A 25,273-nucleotide genomic window follows, 5' to 3' on the forward strand; every position below is an offset into this window, starting at 1 on the left:
AGGAAATATGCCAATGTTCTTTGTTGTAAATGTGAAACATCCTCTTCATGTTCATTAACAGAAAAATGTATTTACCATAGGAAGGCATTCAGAGAATACAGGTGAATTTTGCACTAACTGAGGTAGTGAATCCACAGACTGATAGTTAGCACAGATTCCTAGCAGAAGGATGTGCAGCTGGAGCCAGGGGCAGCACGTCCTGTTTCACTGCTTGAGGTGAAACAAGAAGTGCTGCGTGAGGAGGCAAAGTATGTATCTCACCCTGAATACTCCAGAGTAAGGACAGGGTGAAACAAACTGATAGTGTAAATGTAACATCAGTATTGGATTCTAAACCACCAAATATTTTAATGAGATGCCCAGGTAGGACCACTGGTGGCTGTGAGAAGGTGGGCATATTCATTTATTTTATGTACAAGGGTAAGTGTTTAGCGTTATGAATGTTTTGTACTATGGTTAAATACCGTAGCTTGAAATAAATCACGAAGAAAAACTGTATCTGATTAGGCCTCTGAACTCTATGAACATGACTGCTTACAGGAGCCTCGGTGACTGTTGCTAAGGAACACAGCATCTTTGGCAGTTAACACTACTGAAGGGGAATGTCCTAGGTTTACTGATCAGGGGTATTAGAAGAAAATGATCTGATTGGGGTTCTGAGGGTCACTCTTAAAACTCCTATGTAGCAGGAGGCCCTGCAAGATGACCACATGTCATTGGCCAGAGGCTGAGGCCATCGGAGAATAAAAGGCCACACGAAGCCCTGTCAGGGGTCAGTTGGCGCTGGAATCAACCAGAGAGAGTCAGACAGAAGGCTAAGAAAGATGAGATAAAACTGGTGAGATTAAGGGCCTTTCCACACCTTACATTTGCAGTGGAATAGTTGCTGTTTGATCTGATTTTGTAGCATATTGTCTGCACCTTTGCTCACACGTTGCTGCTATTAAAAAGTGAGTGTGGGGTTTTCCTTTCCACACTAATGCTGGATTGTACCTGAATTGAGAATAGTTCCATGGCTGTAGCTACACACTTAACAAACCCTTGTGTTCCTCCAGCCAGTAAATATTGCAGTTATGAGTAAGCACACCGGGGTAATAATAATAAATTTTATTTATACCCCACCCTTCCCAGTTTAAAAACCGGGCTCAGGGTGGCTAACATCAAATATAAAAGTGCTTTCATGGCTTTTAAAAAGTGTTATTGAATGCCTAGTATTCCTCGGTACTGATTTTGTGGAGGCAATGGAGATTAGAAGAGGAACTATGTGTCTGCCTGAGCTTATGGCGAACTGGTTAATGTGATGCAATTTTATCTTCCGTTAATGAGTGCTATTATGGGCAATACTTCAATTAGGTACCACCATCTCTATCTTCCATGTTCCTCGTTTAACTGAGCTCACAAACTGACAGCTCACACTGTTCAGAGGCAAGTGGCAGGCAACAAACACCTCCCAAAGCACACCTACCAACCCCAAGCCCCTCCCCACAGAAACTGGGATCATGCTTGTATACATGCAACACAAATGAAATATTGAGAATCCATCGCAATAGTTGAATTCACAAAAGTTGCATTCAACACCCGCCCCCAGTGAAAGAAGAAACATTCTTCCAGAATACTAGCTGAATGATGCCAATGCCATGTGACAACATACAAAAATAGGGTTGCCATATTTCACAAAGTGAAAATCCAGACACAAAAGTTGTTGGACTTTTTTTGGGCAAAGTTGTGGACAGATTTATGCCTGGCCACTGCTTCCAGCTGCAGTATTCCAGCTATCTAGGGGAATTTCCAGGTGTATAGCAACCCTAGCAAAAAGAAAATGGGTGGGGGAGCAAATATTCCACTGTAAGTGGTAAGTGCAGAAAGGCCCCAAGGCTGAAGAGACGTTCAGCAGGCTACTAAAGCTGGTAGACTTAGCAAGTATTCAGCAAGGAAGTAACTGAAAACCCAGTGGGGGAGCTCCATGCTCCAGCACTGGGGGGTGGAAAGCAGGTGGGCGTAGTGCTGGCCCACGTCCTGGGGGCATGGTGTGCCGCCCGTAGGGGCATGGCACCCAGCGCAGGCGGGGGAGCAGCCTCAATGGCACCCCGTCGGGATCGTGCTGCTGGGGGCGGTGTGCTCCCCCCACACTCCTTGTGGAAACCTCAAGTAATCCTGGCTCATGTGAAAAATTATCTTCAGGGAAAAAGCCCTCATTCTGACTGAATGTCCATTAGACCAGCCTGTCTCAACCTTGGGTCCCCAGATGTTGTTGGACTACAACTCCCATCATCTCTAGCTAGCAGGACTGGATCAGGGATGATTGGAGCTGTAATCCAACAACATCTGGGGACCCAAGGTTGAGAAAGTCTGCAATAGGCCAATGAGATGGGGAGTGAGGGCTGGACCTGAGAAAAGACTGAAGTTCAGAACTGAAACTAATGCTGTTCTGTGTGTGCTGGCTTGGGATGAGGAGAGATGGAAGATTTGCTTTTTTTTTATTTAAGGTACATGGTGGCAGCAGCAGTTCATTAACAGTATTAAGTTAGAATTTTTCTCCATAGTGTCTTTTGGAGCCACTATTGTAAATTTGCTTTGGCACTTCATTGTGGCATAGAAAAGACTACCAATAACTGTATTGTACTTCACAGTTCTCTAGGATTTCACTGAACAAAACTATGCAGTCATTAGTGTGTTTTATTTTGGCAATAATACATTCACAGATCTCTAGATAGATATTTTTCTATTAATAGAGAGATAAAGAATTAATTTTACACTTAAGTTCTCAAATGTACATGGCTAACTAAGATCTCATGGCTTTGTGGTATAATAGGCAAAGCACAGATATTAATTTGTCTAAAAGAAATTATTCATTTTGATGTTTGCTCATTTCTGGATCTCTAATTTGAACTGACCTCTGCTGACAAAGCAGCCAACACCCTCATTCTGAGAGGGCTGTACCAATAGCAGACTCTTATGCTTCCGTACAACTTGTTCATTCCAGTGTGGTGTTTGGAGGATGGCGCACCAAGCTCAATAATTTGTAACTCATTAACGAAAAATTAGATGAAATACAGTGGAATCTTTGTAACAGCTCTATAATTTACTCAATCTGCAAAGAATTAAAATTTCATTAGGAATCAATAAACTATCAGCTACAGTGATGTGAAGTGTATCCATTATTGATATTCAGAATTATTTTCATTTTTAGAGCGGTGGAAAACAAGTTGAGTTGGCTTTTGAGAATTATGCAAAGGATCAATAGAAAATACAGCAAACAAAAGACCGTGCAGTTCTGTATTTCTTGAAAGTGCCATGGCTGTTTCTTTCAAGTCTGACATTACTAAGCGCTGCTGTGTTGGAGACACGGTCTATTGTTTATCATATAATTTCAGACAAATCAAAAGCTTCCCAAACGCTATGTAAATCAGTCCCTTTCCTTTGCCTTCTAATATAGTCATTCAGCTTATGCACATCTTTCTTTAATGATTGAAGAGGGGGGAAATCAAAAGGTGTTTCTTTCTCAGATAGAAATGAATAATATGTATTGAAAACATTTAAATGTTGATTTCATGCTCTGCTGTTCAGTGCTCTTTGCTTTTTAGAAGCCCCTGGGAACAGGGCAGCGCTGTTCATTTTGTCCACAACTGACACAGAGTGCCATCTCAAGAATGGCAAATTACTGATAAAGAACTCAGTGGGGGTTATGTTTCTATGCAAGATTTGGAAGCTTGTTAGAATCATAGTATTCTATTGGCCCAAACCTTACTAAACTTATAAGAAATGAAGACCTCTGTAGAGTAGGGCTTTGGCCTTTACATAGAGCTAAGTACTATGACATGTAACTTCTGATTGTCCTGAACTGGTGTACATTGCCTGCATGGTGATATTGCCTGCACATCAAAAATGAGAACTCAAGATACCTCAAATGTTACATGTGTTCAAAGATAATGTGGGGATCTGCGGCAAACTGTACCAAACCATTTAGTGTGGGCATGTGAAACCTGTGTAACTGGAGAAGCGGAAACCTCATGCCCACCATTCTGGGGAAAAGCACTTCAGTGGAGATCCATCACCATATGTCTGTAATAAGATGCAATGTTTTAGACTGTCCTGTACAGGGGTCCATGTATAGGGGTCCCAATAAAAGCAAACCAAAAAGCCTCCCAAATGGCTGTGAATGGAATGTGCTTAGGGAACTGCCCTTCATCCAGGAATGCCTCAGTGTGCAGGCCATTGGTATTCATTTTAATCCATTTACTTGCTCACTCCAAAAACCAATCGGAATAAAATGAAACAGCCAAACAATGTGGCCCAAACCCACTTTAAACCAATCGCATAAGGGGCGATTGGAGTAGGTTTATTAGCCTTTGGGTAATTTAAAAATCAATGGCCTTTTAAACTCTCTCTCTTACTCTGCGTCTCTCTCTCTGTGTTATGATGGTATGTATTTTTGTGTTTTTGTATTGTAAACTATCCCGTGACCTTTGGATGAAGGACGGTATAGAAAATTAATTAATAATAACAATGTGAACCAGAAGACCAATTGAGGAACCCACCCCCAAGATCCCTACCCAACTCCCAATTTGCACAGTCCACACTGCCTAATATGCTTATCCTTAAGCAAATGTGCATAGGATTGAAGCTTTAATTGTTCAAAATGAAAAGATTGCAACATTTCCAAACTGACTTACTAGTGGATGAACGTTATTTGCATTAGAATGCTGGGAAAATGTGGAATGTTGCTGATAGACTACTTGCAAGAATACAAACATACTGCAGTATCTTAATCAGTGTACTGGATCCCACCCCATATCAATGATAGGGGCCCTTTCTTGGGAGTAAAGAAGTCCAGCTTTACTTACGTAGACAGTCAGTACAAGCTCAGCAACAGGAGAAAAACAGGAACTAGTTCAGATGCCCTTAGGTGCCAGTGATGCAGAAAAAACCAAACTCGGTTAGGAGAGGAACTTCAAGGCTGAGGGACAAGGCCAGAGTTAATGACTGCAAGATCAGGAGCATGAAATTGTTTCAACCATTGGTCCCACTTACAGATCACACTTTTATACAGAGACAGAGAAAGACCAGTAATTTGCACAAATGCCTGTCCCACTGAGAGCTCCTGGAACCTTGGGGTGAAGGGACGGTAGTAAATTGTAATAATTAATTACATCATCCTCATAATTGACAGCATCTTCCCCCTCCTTACACAGGGAATTACTGTGGGTCCATCATGTTCAGCCTAGCTACAGCAGAACCAACAGCATTACAGAATTACAATCCTGCACACTGACAAAAACCAAACCATAGCAATAGCTGTAGAAATAAAAGTTAATATAGAAGGATCAATCAACATGTAGCATTGAGAAAATGCCACAATGGTGACACTTTACTCTCTCCACATCGACACTCATATACAATGTACCCAAAACTGTTAGGGGAAGTCTGTTGTGCTTTTAGGTCAGAAACTACCCATAGCCACATCTCCAGGGCTTTCTCAGATCAGTCCCTGGTAACCCATAGAAAACCAGCTGCACCCTTTTCTCAAGGCTGTGATGGAAAGAACTGTTGCTTCAGTCACTACCAACAACCAAGTTTATAACCTAAAGGCTGGGAAGAGTTATCTTTCTTGCTGTTAAGACATGGGTCAAAATGATTGGCCTTTTGCTAATTTTCTCAATAGTCAGTGCTTTTTTTCTGGAGGAACGCAGGGGTACACATACCCCTAAACATTTTGTGAATCTTTGTACTTTTGTCCATTTACTGTGTTTACTTTTCCCAATTTGAACGATAAAATGGTGATTTTCTTGAGTCAAAATGAGAGTACCCATGAACATTATTTGTTTTTTAGAAAATAAACGCTGTCAATAGTTATATAAAACTGTGCTCTCTAAAGGGTCTGGTGTCATTCTATGATTGGTCTCTGAGTTAGTGAGCAGCATCACACCCTCCATTGTTACATTAGGTGTTGTGATAAAAGGTGCGGGAAAGTTGCCTCTGACGTAACAGTTACATTAGTCATAACTTCCCACCATTACAATAGTGGTGGGTACATCTTCAGTACATCTGAAGGCAGCCTTGGTTTGGGACGTTTTTAATGTTTGATGCTTTATTATGTTTTTATATTTGTTGGAAGCCACTCCAAGTAGCTGGGGCTACCTAGCCAGATAGGCAGGATATTATTATTATTATTATTATTATTATTATTATTATTATTATTATTATTATTATTATTGCCATGGTTTTTCTTTTCTCTTCCTCCCATCCTGTCAATATAGCATTGCGTCCTACTAATAGAAAGGGGTTTGATCCTATTCCTGTGGCCGCAAATCAGGAATGGGAAGGCAATATTATCCTCTCAGGTATTTAATTGAATTTCTTGCAATTTTGCATGCATTATAATAGACTTTTTAGTCCACGAGAAAACAAGGTTTTAAACATGTGCTGTACGTTAAATATTCAGCAAGGCAAAGAAAACAGTTCTTGAGGAGTATAGTAATTTTACAGTCTCTGGTTTCTAATAAATTTTTACAGCAATCCTAAACTGCATTAGCAAGTTCCAGTTTATTGTCAAGCTTCTGCACAACATCGCTCAATGACATGTCAAATCTTTGCCACGGCAGTTGAACTCCTAAAGCTGTCCTCATTGGCAGGAAACTTGTCAGATTAAATTGCCACCTCTTGTCAAGTGAAGATATACAACCTGATATCTCTCTGCTGCTGATGACACAAACAGTTGCTTCAATTTGGACAGATTATGAATTTTCTAGCCTGTCCCACTCTTTAAGGAAGCAGAGATATAAAGCTCAGGGTAAGGGAGGAAGTGTAATTTATTGACCACTCGAGGTACCTGGTTCATTATAGATTTCTAATACTCTTGCCTCCCCTTGCCTATTTCATATTCTGTTGCATTTAGCAACCATGAAACAGTTTGGGCATATTGGTTTAGCTTCCTAGGGGATTAGATAGCAAAATGTCATCAATGTTCTCTGCCTCTTTCTGGTGCACCACTTTGTAATCGGTTGCCCGTATGCATATTTAGTATTTTGAACATATCCCCCCATGAAATTGCTCTTCCTCCTCTTGCAATGAGATTCTAATGGTAGAATCTTGTGCTGCTAAGAAAATATTATTCAGAACATGTGTATCATTACAGAGCACAGGAGATGATAGGCTAGATTAGCCAATAGAATAGAAATTTGTTTTGTATAATGCTCTTTTACAGGCAAGACATTGGAAAGTGCTTTACATAGCAATGAGTTAAACACTTCTATTAAGCAATAACAGCAGAATGCTACAAAGGCAATCTATTACATCTGTGCTTTCAGTAGCATCTCCTCTGCACCCCAGAATATTGAATTGGTTTGAGTCTGGCACCCACTACCCACTCAATGAGGAGAACTTGTTCTTTGTGGATCTTTCACACAGAGAAACTTGATCTGGAAACAATAACCTGGAGGCTTGACCCCTAATGCCAGCAGTTATTTTATAAACACTCCATAAAGTATTAACCCCATGCATTTTAAATTATGCAACCATATCCTAAAATGGGCAACAAAGGTTATATGTCATCAGTGCTATCATTGGATACAACTAGTGGAGTAATGGAATGCTGGGGTCCTGCTGCATGCAACTCCAGCCAATAAGCCTCCAGTTGTTTTATTATTAACCTTTTTTTAAAAAAAACTTTGCTTAACCATAACCAGGACACTGAATGTGTACAGAGTATGGTATGCTACAACACACCAGTATTCGCATTCTGATACACTCAGGTGTAAAGTCAACAAGATATATGGAGTACAGTTCCTTCCCTTAAATTTGTCAGTATAAATGTTGAAGGCTTTAAAGCAATCCACACTTACTTAGGAGTAAATCACATTGATCTTAATGGGAATTAGTCCTGTATAGGAATATAAGGGATTGCACTGTCCAGGGAGCAAGATATTGTGGAGAAATCGTACCTCCTCCAGTTGTAAGTTACCCATCCCTTCTGCTCCCAATGGTTGGCAAAGAATAATTCTCCATGAGTCCGCAGAGATGACTCATTTGCCACAGTGCAACTGCAGGCATCTTGTGACTGTCAGATCAGAGTTGCCGGGCAGAACTGGCATGAAAATCTGGATAGATAAGGGGCTCAAGTTACAGCATTCAGGGTGGTCCAATAGTAGGAGAAATTGTCTGAAACAGTGTGGATCAGTTTGAAGAAGAAGAACTGGAACGGTGGTCAAGGCTGAAGACTTTGTGAAGAGTTGCAGGACTTTGCAAGAAACTGAATTTAGGACTTGATGGCGGACTTGTCTCAGAGAGAGAAGACTACTTGTAACATCTGTATAGTGGTGTAAATTGGTGTTGGCCTAGTAAAGACAACCCTGCTAAACAGCTGTTTTCTGTGATGCGCTTAGCCACTTGACTGAGCTTCCAAGGTGCATACCCTTAACATCCAGCAATTGTTAGTAGTAAATAAATGGTTCGGGAATCAATTCCTCCAATTCAAAATTTCTGAGTCTGTTATGAGCTGAGTCCAATTTACTCTGAAGCTTGGTTCCAGCTCATGATGGGCTCACCAGCCACCTCTCCCTGGAACAGGAGTAGCAGTCAGCAACTTTCCATTCTTCCCCAGAAACAGCACATTTCCCAGGGCACCAGGTGCCTGGAACACTGTTTTGACAGCATTCCCAAGCATAATGACGGTCCTGGTGCCAGCAATCCTCATAATGAGTTTTGCCCCTCCTGCTGACACTTCCACTGCCAGGTACATTTTGGGGGAAGGAAGGAAGGAAGGAAGGAAGGAAGGAAGGAAGGAAGGAACTCACATGGAGGGAAGGGATGCTAGGGTCCAACTGTGCTGCTGGTGATCTATTCAGGAGCATGATGAGACCCAAACTTCAGAATGAATGTGGAAATAATACTTATTTTTCTCACGCAGAATGATTTATTTTATCTGAGCCATTTGGAACCAAGATGGGAGGAGCAGATGCTGATATTAATTAGAAGAGGATATGAAGCTGATACTGCTTCAACATCAACTGTATTGTGTAGTGCAGTATGGAGTTGTCAACTGTGATAATTCTGGACAAATACAACAGATAAGAGTGCTGGGAAAAGATGACAAATCTGACTTTATCCAACAGAGAAGCCAAGTGGTTCATGTGAGCAAGACAATAATCCCGCAACTCGTTAGAAGCTGGATAAAACCTGGCAGTTTAAAACAGATATGGCAATTTACTGAGTACCAAAATGACATCTGTCATAAAGACAAGAAGTGGAAAACATTTAACGCAGGTAAGGATCTTGTCACTACAGTAGATGATCATAAATTTTGTGTGGAAACAATGGCTAACAGATGCAGAAGTGGCCTTTTCTTTCATTATTTTGCCAGAATGAAAGTTAGGCTCTGTCGCTTTTAAAAGAGGCTGTGATATTTTTTAAAAGCACAAACTAATGTTACCTTATTAAAATCTGATCTACATTGAATTACCATAGATATGAGCAGATAAGCCATATGCTACTGCATCTGCTCTTATGTATGAATAAAGAGACTGTCCCCTGTAGGGCTTGCAAATTAATACGCACTAAGATGTCTGCAATGTACATGATATTTCCGGACATTACTATTTGTAGGTAGACAGTGATCAAATTATTGCTTTTATACCACATGTCACTTTTTTCTGTACTGCAACTGAGTCATGATTACAACCCATGGTACCAATATTAGCAACTGTAAGTCAAGGACTTTGAGACTTCTTTATGTAGGGGACGAACAACATGCACATGAACTTTGCACATCAAAATAGTGGTAGAAAAAGTGTTTAGTACCTTAAGATTTATGAATAAAACTTCCCTTGTTTCATTTTCAAGTAGAGCTAGAAGAGGTTTTTGTCCAAAATCTGTTTTAGTGTTGCCTAGAATTTTCCAAAATCATGTAATTTTTTCTGTGTTCTGCCTAATTTTGATATACAGAACTTTGTGCTCAGTGCATAAGTTAAATTGGCAACAATCAAGTTAACACCATAGATAAAACAGAGACACTGGCTGGCCAGGCTGGCAGGAAGAACAAGTGGGAAATGGAGAAAATTATTTAAGGGAGTTGATGCCAAAAAAAGGGGAAGTAGGAGGGGAGAAGTCAATTAGATAAACCAAGTGGAAGCCAACTTAGCAAGAGGCCAGAATACATAAAGGTGAAAATACACGCACATATAGAGCTATGCTAATTACAGTACAAGGTTTGCACAGATATATATAACTGCGAATTGCCATATATAATTTAGTGACTTTATACCTGGAGAGTTCAAAACAATCTGCATTATTGAAACTGAAGTGAATTTAAATTGAAAACAGCAAAACTTTAATGGAAAAATGGAAATCTGTCCATCCCTACCCTAAATATAATAATATATAAAAATAGGCATTGTTTACTTTATCAGATACCGGCATCATCTCTACTGGCCTTCTTGCCATTAAGTAGTGATAAGTAACAGAATCCAATTATAGGCCATTGACCCTTCTGAACTGCATCTGCATGTAATTAATGGAAGTATTATAAACCACATGCTTCATCCGCTGTTCTTTTATATTTTTAAAAAAGCTAAAGGACTATGAAATAAATGCACACCGAGCAGATGTATCATCATAACCACAAGTAAAGAATCTTACTCATCAGATAACATCATTAACAAGAGCCTGCTACAAAAGTCATACCACATTGCCCTGCTCACAAAGGGCAGACACTCCTTGTCTTCATTTACATTTACAGTGGTACCTCAGGTTAAGTACTTAATTCGTTCCGGAGGTCCGTACTTAACCTGAAACTGTTCTTAACCTGAAGCACCACTTTAGCTAATGGGGCCTCCTGCTGCTGCTGCGCCGCTGGAGCATGATTTCTGTTCTCATCTTGAAGCAAAGTTCTTAACCTGAAGCACTATTTCTGGGTTAGCGGAGTCTGTAACCTGAAGCGTATGTAACCTGAAGCATATGTAACCCGAGGTACCACTGTACATGTAATCTGACCAGATCCCTCGCAAAGCGGTGCATGGCTAGCTCAGGGAGGGCAGTGTGAGCAGCACTCAGAGCCATCACCCTGGCAGCCCCCCCAACTATGCCCCCACAGATGACACCACAGATAAAATGCTCATATCACCTCCAATGCAGCCAGCTCAGATAATCAGTTTCCAGTCACTATACACATGGGAATCAAATACAGAGAAATAAAGTGAAGGGATGGGGTATGGCAGAGCTCAGCTGATCGGGGACAGATGGCCCATTTGGCACTTCATATTTAGTCATTAACAGAGAACTTAAGCCTCTCAAAATGATCCAGACGAAATCCAGAAGTGAAGCAATTTTTGTGAACAGTGAACTGTGCTCTATTGCCAAGGATAAGTTTTGAGAGACGTATCTTGAAGTCCATATTGGAACACAATGCCAGGCCTTGCTATCATTCTTGTGTTCCTGGTGAGATGCAGAAACCTAGTAACCCCAAGGTCTTTTCACAGGATGGGACAGCAAGGTTTTAAAATATGTGACTAATAATACAATGATAGAAACACAGAATTGTAGAATTAGAATGGACCATGAAGCTCTAGATCAACCCCCTGCAATGCAGGAATCTAAGCGCTCTGGAAAAGACCCTGATGTTGGGAAAGATGGAGGGCACAAGGAGAAGGGGATGACAGAGGACAAGATGGTTGGACCGTGTTCTTGAAGCTACCAGCATGAGTTTGACCAACCAAGCTGCAGGAGGCAGTGGAAGACAGGAGTGCCTGGCGTGCTCTGGTCCATGGGGTCACGAAGAGTCTGACACGACTAAACAACTAAACAACAACAAAAGCACTCTGCCTGCTTGTTTTATTGCTATGATTGAATGAATGAATTAATTATATTTCAGCCATCTTTACTTACTTTTGGCCACTCTGGTCTTATCCTGTTTTATTAACATATGACAGAATATATTTTTTATAACTAAACTGTGAAAAGTAAGGAAGAATCAACTTGGTTGTTAACTTTCTTCAGGTGTGCTCTCTGCAAAGAGACATCCCAACTGGGGGAAACCTTTACAGCTTTGGGAAAATCTGCAGAACTCTTGCTTTATTGGGAGTCTTTTGCATTCCAGCATAAAGGCTTTTCAGCCACGTAGGAGGCCTAACCTCTGCCATGTCTGATTCAGATTTAGAAGTCTTTGGAAATGGTAAAGAAGAGGTGACACGTTGCCCCTTGCAATTCAGGGAAGGAGGAAACCCTTATGTGTGAGGGATCTTCATGCTGGTGTCACATTGCTCCCTACAAGAGGGTATGGATGACTGTATCTGCCTCCTGAGGCAGGGGGTTGGACTCGATGGCCCTTGTGGTCTCTTCCAACTCTATGATTCTATGATCAAGAACCGAGAAGCCAGCAATATGTGTACTAATACATGCAAGCATTCAACAGAGTTTTTTGGACCAATATGTTTCCCCAATATTTTATTTATCTTTCCAGAACAGATTTTACAACAGCTGAAGGCAAGCACTGTACCATTTTGAAAACAAACAAAATACAAAATCATAGAAATCTCTTACATGTCTGCAAAGCTTACATGTCTGCTATCAAAGTATGTTGGGGTGTGCCCTCGCATGTCAAACTGTTTAACAATGCACTTTACAAGGTCTCTAGATTTCTCCCTGAGCAGATGTGTTTTTCCCAACTCTAAGTATCGCTGATAGATACAATATACTTGCCATTATGAATAAGATAAAAAGCAGCTGCTCTGCAAGTATTCATTTTCCAAATATATACAGTTCAGTCCACTGATGATAATTAACTGCTAAAAGGGAATGTGGTGAGCAGATCTCAAGATAAATTGCTTTGGCTGATCATTAATTTATAACAGCCCTTTTCAAACTCCAGAAGTAGCTACAAGAGTCATATAACAAGCAAGCGTAAATATTCTGATCTAAACAACAGCAGCAGGTTAAACATCTCCACGGGGCTAACTTAGCTGAATTGAAATGTCTGATCTCAATTGCCTGTTGCTGTATTATGCTTTTCACTGGCTGGCATAAGGAAACTTCGCTCCCTGACAAAAGACAAAACATTTCTGCCAGCTGAGGTGACATTGTGCTCATTCAATAATGATACAAGGCCCAGAGGTCCTCCAGCAAGATAGATAACAAAGAAAACCCTCATTAGCTAACTGCAGAAGAATGAAGGTCAACCCACAGAGAGAATTTCATGCTTACATGTCAGTTGGAACATTTGTTCTTCATTAATTCTTTAAACCTAAGCTGGGATATCATCTCATAGCATTTTAATACGCTGTCCTCTGTCAGAAATCTCTCTCAGGGTGTTGTTTTCTTTGTACTCTACTTAAGAGGCCATTTCTATAAGCACTTGACTCCACATCATTGGGCACTAATAATGTTTTAGGATTGTTACATGATTGGATTTAATGTGGGCAATAACAGTTTGGAATTTCAAGATAGGATATACTGCTGCAGTCCTCATTTCAAGGAGCTTGTTATGTGGCTACATAAAAAACCTCAGCTCCACACAGGGTTATGTTTGCATAATGGCGAAGTACTAGGCTGGGTTGAGATTGTTTTTAAGTGCATACCTAGGGGTGAATCTAAGATGTCAACCCCCACTCTCTCACACAAAACTATAGTGCATTATATAATTTAGTGCCAGTCAACCTGGACAAGCAAAAATAGGCATTCCTTCAAGTGGCTTTGGACTGCAAGCTTTGTCTGCACCTGTGCTGATGTCTCCATGTCCTCTGAGACACAGGCAGTGTCAATGCTAGCTCAGTATCCATTTTACTCTCAGTCCAATTTACTCTCAGTCACTTTCCCAGAAGGAGGAGGCTCCTCATTGACAGAATATAGCTTCACACCAGGAGTTACCTCCTCTGCCAGTCAATTTGGTCCACCCCCTGGATCTAGCTCTCCAATCCTTAGACTACTGGCCTTCTCGCTGGGACCAGATATTTGGCGTCCCGATATCCCCTCCCCTATCCTGCTAGGATGCTCTTCATGGTAGTCCTGCTCCAACTCCCTCCATAACAATTCCATGACACTCATGACATCCTGTAGAAAGCAGTGGAGACTGTACAAATGTAGTACACTTGCAAAGTTGGCAGGACAACCTTAGCGGATGACTTTCTCAGAAAGAGTGGCTACTCAATATAGTAGCTAACATTCTGATATTACCTCAGAAAAATGCTCTCCAAGACCTCTTTAGTTCAGTATTGTGGGGAAATCCCCGCTCTATGAATAAAGTCAAAACTCCATGGCAATATAACACCCCTGTGAATTTTTTTTGGAAAATGAGAAAACAGACTCTCTCACACACATTCCTCCCAAGCGGCAAAATTGCTACACATACCTTCTGCTCAACCCCACGGTTTGTGTTTCCAGGGTTTGTTTATTAAGTGCAGTGTAGAGTGTGTTAATGACTGGGGAAAACACCCAGTATATTTTCTAAGCTATATTTGAAAAGAGGAACTGTCCAACTTTACAGCTGCCTTGGCCTTGAGTTTATATAAAGACTTATGCCCATTTTCCTATATACTGTACAAGAAACAAAATCATTGCCAGCCACACTACCCATTTTCTAAGTGCTAACCACTTAGAAACTAGCATCTCCCCATGTCTCAGTAATTTCTTCTCTGACTTTTGCTCATTTATTTATTTGATAACAAGCAAAAAGCTCTGAGAGTGAATAAGCAATTACCCAAAAACATCCTTTGGGGTCTTTCCGAAATTGGAGAACAAGATGCTTCCGAGCGAGAGTCCCATTCCTCCACATCTAATTCCCTGATAGGAAACTTAATAGTCTTAAAAGCCGATAACATACCATAGTGACTTAGGGTTATCTAGGCACATGAACCATTTCAATACTTCCTGGATCAAAATTACTGACATACCTTTACTGTTATTACAGGAAAAATGGCTCTACCTCACAGGGTAGTCTTAGAGATTCTGCTTTGAGTCTTCCAAGGAAAGAACTTGGAGGGGAGAAGGGCGATGTGGTGGGGAAATTCAGCAGTGTTGTTTCATGTTTGAACCATTATGAAGCTCTGCCTACACACATAGAATGCCTTTTTCCTATTATTGACCAGGTTGGCTTCAGTTTTGAAATAACGGGGTAAATGAAGAAAGGCTTAGTAAGTCTCTCTGGGCTGGGGTCTGCTTCCAGTGCCTGCAAGGTGAATTCCCCCTTGTAGACAGGATGGTAGGCAGCAGAGGGAATTAGTCTCAACTACTGGTCTGTCTCTAAATGGCAATATAAATGATTCCCTATGACCAGCATAAGTTTCCCATATGAACTTTCACCCTAGGATGACAATGACAGTAGACAGTTTATGTTGATTTCCTCCCCTAATAAATGTGGGTGGGAGGGAGTGGAATTCATTTATTGTTTTGCAAAGTATCTTCACTCTGGCTATCTAGCTTACCTGCTTGGTTCCCTCGCCCCATCCCACTCATCAATCTAAGTCTATTTACTGAGAAATCAACAAGGCACTAGAGCCGCTAACTAATTCCTTGTGCTTGCTTTTCAATCTACATTACATTCATGTATCCTAGATGCTGATGGTTTTAGTTGTTGTTGTTTCCAGCCTTAGGAAATGAATCTCAGTGTGAAAAATGAAGATTAATATGCTTTATAATCACTCTGTTCTGCTAAAGCCAATTTGAAAATAAGGGAATAGGGATTCATTATGAAAACAACTTTGGATAAAAATAGTCATTGCGCATAATTGTAAGCGCCTAAATAAAATTGTGGCTTTATTTGATATTGTGCACATAAAAAGCATCATAGCAACATGCTCAGTGGCTTTTCTTTTTCAAATTGGCAACTATAGCATTCATTCTGCTAGCAGTTTGCTGTGTTGCATTCAGAGTATGTTAAAAAATAAATGGCATTCTGAACTCTTGCTTTGCTTGGAGGGGGATACTTCTAAGGACAATTACATTAATAAATTAGAACTATTATTCAAAGATGCACTTCCATTTTATTGGTATAATACCAAGTGTTTTTTTCTGCAGAAACATAATGTCTGGGGGCAGAGGGACAATTATGCAGAGGCAATTGCATCAATGATACCACAGACCATTCAGTACTGGCGAATGAGACCTACCTACCTACCTACCTATCACATTTATATCCCACCTTTTTCTCCAAGGTGGAATCCATGGTTGTCATTTATTCCCCAACAACCCTGTGAGGTAGGTGAAGCCAAGAGGCAGGGACTGGCCCAAGGTCACCCACTGAGAGCTTCATGACTGAGTAGGGATTTGAATCCTGCTCTCTCAGGTCTAGTTGACACTCTGACTACCACACCACATGGGCTCTGTTATACTGAGTCACACCTAGTGGTTCATCTAGCTGACTGGCAGTGCTCCGTGGGGTTTCAAACAGGGGGCTCTCCCAGCCCTGCCTGAACATGCCATTGGGGATTGAACTATTGAAGATATTTTGGCATCTAAAGCAGAAAACCCCACAAGCACCTCTCCCTATCCCTGGTGGTAAAAAACACATTAATAATAACAATTTATTACCCTTGCATGGCACCGCAAACCTGAGCCACCTGTCTCATGCTGCCTAAAAGTTTTGTGTCAAGGTCCCCAAGACACCCCAAATAAAACACAATTGACACATAATTTTTGTTTAAGATTTTTGTCATAATTTTGGCCACAACTTTATTAAAATTACAAGCGATGTGAGTGGTTGCTTAGGCATTGGTTGCGACTACCTGACCCCGCACGGGAACAGTCTGACATTGCACTCCCACAAAGTCAGAAAGGGGAAAACATTTTGGGGAGAGAGACGGGACTGGGAACCATGCCTCACCTCTCCCCAAATGCTCCCAGGGGTTCTTGCATGGCCCTAACCCCTTGACACAGTTCAGACAAAAGCATGGCGAGCCCCCGGGTTCCTTTAACAGAAAACCCCTGCAGCAGCAGCACTTTGGAGGGGCAGGCACAGCCAATCCATACCCCTCCACCAACCAATTCCAAAACCAATGTCTAACCACAACCTTACAAGTTGTGACGATTTGCTACGCAGTAGGCAAAAATCAAATGGCACCAGCCAATCAGCCAAATGGACAAAATTCCTACTGGGCCCCCGCTCCAAAAGCAGACGACCCCATGACAGGCATAGCAAGGTCAAGCGAACAACCTGAAAACAGGGAGGGAGGGCGGGTGTTCTGATGCGTGCAGTGAAAAGAGGAAGCTCAACGCTGCGCTCAGGGTATTTAAGAGCTATGGCTGTCAATCACAAAATAGCAACATTTAAATCTCCCCAGCAACAGGAAGCTTAATGTTAATGGTGGCCAAACTCTCTCCGCCTAGCAACAGTGGGTGTCTTGCCAGCCCCCACCGCAACACGTGCTCTCCATGAAGGAGAACACGCTTTCCCTACTGGATGTAAACTGTTTGGTGAGTAAGGTTTGTCAGCATTGGATTTTACCGTACCACTCACAAACATGCATTTTCCTTAAACCAAAATATTGCCTCGAATGGCTATTAATTTTGTCATGAATTACAATTGAGTCAACTCTTTAAAACACACTTAGAAATAGCAACTATTATTTCCAGAGGTGTTTCCACCATGAATCTCTGTCCAGTTAGATTTGTTATTTTACTCAAGGGCATGTCCATCTATTTTTCTCATTTTATCAGGTCACAGATCGTAGAGTTCATACATACACATCCCATTTCCAGTAACTGTTCCACACCATTGCTTAGGACGCAACAAAGTGATGGCTCTGTGAAAAGCCCTCCATTACAGCTCTGTCAGAGTCGGAGTTTAGCATTGATCCAGTGGCATCTGCCTTCTCAATGATACCAAGTCAATACATTTCCATCCTCCAGATTTTTTTCTGCTTTAATTTAAAGCTTGTAAGCATAGCTCTTGGCATACAGTTAAGGGATACATGCCTCTATCTCTTGACAAGTCTTGGTGGATCCAGTTAACATAGGTATGTCTTTGTAAGGAGGTAGGAATACTGCAGACTAATCTCTCTTTATACTCCTGCTTTCAAGACGTTTCACCTAATTTTGCCTGCTTAAAAATAGCAACAGACGATTGCTACCCACACACCATTTCCTATAATTTAGATAGCTTTGATTACAAGCCTGTGCAACACATGAATATTTTACTATTTACAGCATCTGGCATTTGCAACACATTTCTTCCTAATTTATGTCACATGAACTGGTTTCATCTCTCACAATCTTTCATGATGTATGAGTTACCTTGTTTGGTAATTTGTGCAGTTTCATAACAGAAAGCAAGATGTATCAAAGTTGCCTTGAGACTAAATGCTTGCGCTTCTAGAGTTCTTAACAACCCTGCATTCCAGAATCTTCTCATAGAATTGTAGCATTGGAAAGGATCCTGATGGTTATCGAGTCCAACTCCCTGCAACACAGGAATCTTTTTGCCCACTGTAGAGCTCGGATCCATGACCCTGAGATCTGGTCTGGTGCTCTATGGACTGAGCAATCCGCTACTAGGAAATTACATTGGATCAGATTTCAGCAAATTACATTGAAACAGTTTCCAGAGGTTCAAAGAGCAGAGCTGCGTGAAAGCCCTTTTTCAAACAGCCTTGTGGTACTCTTTGAACCTCCAAAGACTGCAGATTTAAACAGTAGGGCAGGGCTGTCTGCAAAAGCACTTTCAATCAGGCCCACACTGTGCTTTGTCTGCCTGCACCTGTCCCTGGCAGGGAACTGGCACACTAAATCAATGCAAAATAAAACGCCGCCCCATCAGCTGGCATCAGAGTGATATCAGCTGATTGGTAGGTGTGTGCCGTCATTGTTTATATAACTCTGTGGGCCAAATTTGACCTCTTGGGAGTGCCAGTATTAGTCCTTAGACTGGAAATTCCCCACCCCTGACAAAGTATTTGTAGAACTTTGCTATAAGCAAAAAGGCACACCACTAGTTTAAGCTTTGGGCAGTAAAACAGACTTCCATATAGCGCAAACAACTATCGTCTGTTAACTTTACCATTTTTATACACCAGTATCCAGTATACTCCATGCCCAAACAAAACAAATGCCACAAGAGACAAATTTCTGCATTAAGGAAAGTAGAATTCTGGGACTTGTATAAATTATGCAAATAAATCACATTTGCATATTTTTATTTTGCCTAATGTATTCTGCTTCTAATAGTCATGGGGATAGTAAAGCTCTTCACAGGACACTGAATCTTGTCCCTTGAACATTTGAAGCCTTATTTATTCATTTAATCTGAGCTTGTCCACACACTCTTTTAAACCTCTCCACAGAATAATAAGGGTTAGCAAAAATTCCATATGAAAAGAGAAAGTTCTAGGAAACATGTTTTGTTTTTCTACCTTGCATAGAATGAGGAAATACACATAGTTCTGCCTGTATCTCACAATAAAGCTATTAAGTTAATTATCACAATATATATACAGTAGCATGTGGAGCAGTCCTTGGAGAGAATGGCTGATACAAACTTTCCCTGGCTTGTTGTCCTTAAAGTATTCCCCACCCCATTAGGCTAACCCCAAAGTGTCCCCTCTTGCACCGTTATCACAAGCAATTGAAGGATGAAGTGAAACTTCCTTTGTCTCTGAATTTGGGTGCAAAGATTGATTAGAAAACTAAATGGGCTTGGGCAGCATGCTCACAGTCCTGAAAATATTTTGAGGACCACTCTACACATTACCTGAAAGGAAGAGTATACAGCACATATATCTTCTACACGCAAGGGCAGAAGCTTGGGAATTCATTGACAAACGAGGAGAAAAAGTGAGTGTCACACAAGGTAATGAAAACAACATCATCACTGAATGATTAAAAAAATTCACCACAAAAACAAATGGAGAACGAGAAACACAAAAGAGATGACGGAGGTGGCCATGAGGATAGAAAGAAATGGAAAGAAACCTAAGTAACTCATTATGTGGGGATAAAAAGGGTTCTGCATTTCTCAAGAGGGTCAGCCCAAGAGGAGGAGAGAAATGAGATGGGAAAGACTACAGAAGCATTAAGCTGAGTTGAAAATAGTGAAGAAGAAAAGGGTGGTGTTCCCAGAGCACAGAGATGAATAAATATAGCTCCAAAGACGAGAGAAAATGTGCTGTTTTATGGATATCTGCTCAAAACTGGGAGAAGCACTGAACTATTTATAGTATTAAAATGGATCTATTATAAATAGTTCAAAGTCTTTTCTGGTAAATCTCTTGAATATCATTTGGGGCACTCAGCACCTTTGTTGTAGATATGGCTGTCCATAAAATTCAACAGTATTATGTGCTTGATGTATATGATCTAGTGCCTTTCAAAGACATCTTTATCTTCAGATAGCATACATAAAGACTCAAATATTACAATACTATATTTTTAAAGCATCTTGTCAGGGCCAGCCCTGCTATTAGACACAATGATTCAGCTGCCTCAGGTAGCAGATGGTGGGGGCCGAAAGTGGTGGAGACGTGTTAATGACAGAGCTGTGTGTGCCACACCTAATCTGCCCCTTTGCCCCCTAAGCTAACCTGGCACCCTCAGAAACAGTGCTGGATGCTCTACGATTCAATTAGCTGCCCAACTGGCTCCTGTACAGGAAATTGGAGAAATGACATCTTGCCCTTCACTTCAGGCAGCAATATTTCTTGGCTTGGCCTGATCCACCCAACATCTCAATCATGGCAACATTCAGTTGGAGGTGGGCTCGGTGGCACTTACTTCCAGGAAACTGCTTAGAACCATTGCTTTAGTGTTCTAGTTGCAGTAGAGGTGACCAGGAAAAGGTCCTCCTCTATAGTCATCCCAGTTCCCTAGAACTCCCTCCAATATGACATTTTGGCTGAGGGCAAATATCACTCTTTGTAGAAGACCTTTTGGCCTGTAACAACATTTTCAATAGCTAGCTGAGATAGTTTTATGCTTGTGTGCTGAAGTACAGGTCACATTTATTGCTTTGTTTTCTGATGCTACTTTTACAGATCTATACTGTGATAGATTACATTTTATCCTTCTGTTTTATGCTGCTTCTACTTGGTAACTGGAATTTTTAATGTTTCTTGCTTTGATAGCATGGTTGTGTGATGCCCTGATTCTTTAGATAACGTATGGTGTAAATCCTAAAGCAAGTCAATAATTATCATACAAGCATAGAAGCCACCCAGAGCAACTGGGGCAACCTAGTCAGATGGGTAGAATATCATCATAATCAGTCAGGCCATTGCCCTACCTAGCTCAGTACTGCCTATATTGACTAGTAGTGACTCTCTAAGGTAGTGAGTCTTTTCTAGTCCTATCTGGATATGCCAGGGACTGACATGGGGCCTTCTGCATTCAAAGCAGATGAACTGCCATTGAGCCTTCTGATCATAGTTGGAATTGTAGTATCAATGGTAATAAATGCCTGCTCAACTGAGCCTTCAAAAAGGAAACACCTAGAAATTTCTTAATAGTGCTTCAGAGTAGGGTTGTGATATTTCAAAAAGTGAAAATCCAGACAGTTGTTTTGAGCTATTTTTAAGGAAATTTGTCAAAGCATTCCTGTCTGAAAACCTGGTTTTCAGATGCTTCCAGATGTCATGGGCAACATGTATTTAGTTGGACCAATGGCCCGGCTCAGTATACCTGGAAGTCAACAATGGGAAAACAATGCCATCTGGAATTTCTGTGAAATGAGAAAGAGAAAGTGGAAATTCCAGAGAAAAAGTGCTGGTGTAGAATCACCCTATGTTTGGTTTCATACAATAACAGAAGTGTTTTTCATGAGTTATTTTTAGTAGTAGTACCAGAGATCTGGAAAGGGTTTCATCCAATTCCTGCCACATCTATGTGCCTTGATTAGCCCATAAAGCATTTTTACATCAGAGTGTGTTCGCAGATGGTTTTTTTGGGTTTTTTTGTAGCTCTGCTCATGAACTAGTCTGAATTTCATATTGTATGTAACACACACATTTGCTGATTTGTATAGTGGCATCTCTAAACATTTTAGCTGTCACATTTTACATAATATACACATTGTATATCCTATCATTAGCCTGATCGATGGAGAAGCAGCATATGTTGCCAAAAAGATAGGGGAATAATACAGCATAGTATTTCCTTCTATATAAACTGGGAAGCACAAAGTGCTGCCAATAAATAAATAAATAAACAAACAAACAAATAAATAAAGGCTAATGACTGCACTATAAATCCATAGTGCTGTTTTCAGGTTCCTGTCCACTTCATGAATAGCGGTTTATATCAATACTAGCGACTCACTTCAACAGGTGACATTTTTATCCCCTCAGGCTGTCCATTATCCAAATGATGGGCCATCTGGAAAGGGATTCTGTTCACTGAAAAACGTGACAGGGCTGATGGTTTTTTAACTGCTAGTCATCTATGATTGCTAGTAAGCGCTGGAAATTAGCATTGATCCCCAAAATGGAAGAGGCTGGAGAATACTTAAGACAAGGCTTGCGGAAACACCTTCACGGCAGATGTGCCAGCTAATTAATAGTTGTCGTTGGTAACTTTCCTTCATGATTTGTAAATTAATACCGTTTCTGTTTTCTAAAACAAACAAACAAACAAACAAACAAGAATACAGCTGGGAAAGCAGTTTGTAAAGGCGACCACAGAAAGTGCAAATTGGAAAGTGAGGTGAAAATCACTCACTCCTGTTTGCTTGCAAACTAGCATTACTATATAACATCAACAAATCAGCTAATTTGACACCAACAACAATGGTTGCAATCAGTTAATTTGTCAACACACAATGCTGGGAGATCAGAAACAAATACTGACAGAAAGCAAAAATAAATAAAACAAGAATTCCTAGCATTTCTTTGGAAATGTGTGCAGATTGTTTTAAAAAATGAGACATAATAGTATACTATTTGCCTCTTCAAACATACATTTGTTCTTGGCTGCCACCAGACATTATTTAATATCCTGTTCCTTAACTCAAGGACTACTGAAGTGTGAGACTGAGGAGAACTTATTGCACTGACTGAGAGCCACTTTTCTGCTACCATCTTCCACCTATGCTCAGTCCACGTGACTGGCAGGGAACCTGTGGCTTTCACTCCCATCAGCCCCGGCCAGACTGGGAATGGTGAGGTATGATGGAAATTGTAGTCCAGCAAGGTCTGCAAGGCCTCAGCTTCCCCATCCTACGTCTTTGGTACAAGGCGTGGAAATTGAGTTGGTGTGTGTGACTTTTTGCCCCTGCCTTACTTTTTTAGATGAATTCTGGTGTCCTTTAAAAGATTTGGAAAATAACATTGTGAACCCTTATCAAGCCAAAATTGTGTGTACAATACTTTCCTGGCTCCTCTTACCTTGCCATCAGAAGACACACATAAAAGTAACTTGCAAGTTTCACAGTCTACCTTGTTGCTTTCTGTATGCTTTTCCATAAGGCTTCCTTCATGCCAGAACACACAGCATGGAACAAACATGTTTTTCACTCATCCCTAGGATCATACTGTGTTCCTTTTTAAAAATGCACATGCTGAGTCTCTTCACAAAACTTCAGCCTACCTGAATTACCTAAATAATTTAACCCCCCTTCTTTCTTTGGTGAGCTCACCTGCACATTAATATAATTATTGCCCCATCCATGGAACTAATGGGGCTTTTGTTCTGGTTACTGGCCCAGCGTAGTGAATGTTGCCAACCCAAGGCAACTTCCTTTAGTTACAAATGAGCAGGTGCTTTGCTCTAGGGTTCTCAATATTGTAAAATGGTATGATTGTAAGGGATGTTGCTGTATGTTACTAGGTCCAGAATACCTCAGGAGGTGGTGTGCTCTCCTTCAGTTGGAGTTTTTAAGCAGAGGTTGGATTGCCATCTGTCATGGGTGCTTTATTTGAGATTCCTGCATTGCAAGGAGCTGGAGTAGATGACCCTTGGGGTCCTTTCGAATTCTACAAACCTCTATGGTTCTTATTTACCTACCAGTGATCCTTTAAAGCAATGGTAGGGATCAGGTTGTTGTTGAAGAAGAAGAAGAAGAAGAAGAAGAAGAAGAAGAAGAGGAGGAGGAGGAGGAGGAGGAGGAGGAGGAGGAGGAGGAGTTTGGATTTGATATCCTGCTTTATCACTACCCAAAGGAGTCTCAAAGCGGCTAACATTCTCCTTTCCCTTCCTCCCTCACAACAAACACTCTGTGAGGTGAGTGAGGCTGAGAGACTTCAGAGAAGTGTAACTAGCCCAAGGTCACCCAGCAGCTGCATATGGAGGAGCGGAGACGCGAACCCAGTTCACCATATTACGAGACTACCGCTCTTAACCACTACACCATGGCTGCATTCCAGATGGTGAACCTTCTGGAGACTACAGGTCCATGGTGGGCAGGTGCAGGCTGCATTCCTGATGGTGAACCTTCTGGAGACTACAGGTCCATGGTGGGCAAGTGCCAGAGGTTGGAGGAATGGTGTGACTCTTACCTTTACCCCACACATCTGTATCCAGACAAACAAGAAACACTATCACTGTTCAAGAGCACATTCTAATCAGAAAAACATTTGGAGAGGAATGAGGAGGGAAGGAACCCAAAGGACCAACAGAGAAGTTAGAGAACCACGTCCTACAATTCTCCAACCTGATTTAAGGGGAACCAGTATAAACAACCATTACACTATTAAGGGTCACTGAGCAGTTAAATGTCCTCAGCAGCCATTTAAAAGAAACAGTAGAACTGTTGAAGTAGCCAACATTACACTATTCCAATCTTTAGCTCTTAAAGATCTCTTCTAAAAGATCTCAGCATGAGGTGTGAAATCCCTTTAATTATTCTGTGGTTACTGGTTCTTCTAAATGTGCTTGCATGTGGCATAGTGGAAACACAGCCACTCAAGGCATATTCTGAATAACAGGATTCTACATGTTTGTTCTACTAGATGGGTCAAATTCACCCATATTTTCCCCTTTCTTTCCAGACAGAAATGATACTATCAGCTGGCCTGCTTGAAGAACATTGAAAGGAGTTCACAGTAGGATAAAGGTGTGAATAATTCAATATAGGAAACACATTGAATCAATTGGTTGTGTGAAGATGGGGCGGGAGGAGGAAGGGAATATTGCGAAAGCCAGAGCTTTCAAAACTTGCCAACAAATAAAATGAAGGACTTTGTCACACCACAAGACACAAAGCAGTCTTAATTTTTAAAGCATAGCTCTGAAGCACAGAACAATCAAATTATTTGATTGCTTGTCTAACATGAAGGCAGCATTATCAACGGACATTCTGCAGCTGTGAGATAAGATTGCAGGAAAGCAATCCTGCAAAACTACTTTTCCGTGCAACTGACTATGATTTGGT

General features: G+C 41.0%; 1 long non-coding RNA gene across 1 annotated transcript; it reads left to right on the top strand.

Moving 5' to 3' along the window:
- Window positions 1-605: 605 nt before the first annotated feature.
- On the top strand, window positions 606-25,273 carry LOC308581966. Its single transcript, XR_014005417.1, has 4 exons — window positions 606-838; window positions 6,258-6,341; window positions 8,906-9,261; window positions 24,891-25,273. It is a non-coding gene; the product is annotated as an uncharacterized lncRNA (long non-coding RNA).

The sequence above is a fragment of the Podarcis bocagei genome (assembly GCF_964188305.1).
Source record: "Podarcis bocagei genome assembly, chromosome: 2".
Taxonomy (NCBI): Eukaryota; Metazoa; Chordata; class Lepidosauria; order Squamata; family Lacertidae; genus Podarcis; species Podarcis bocagei.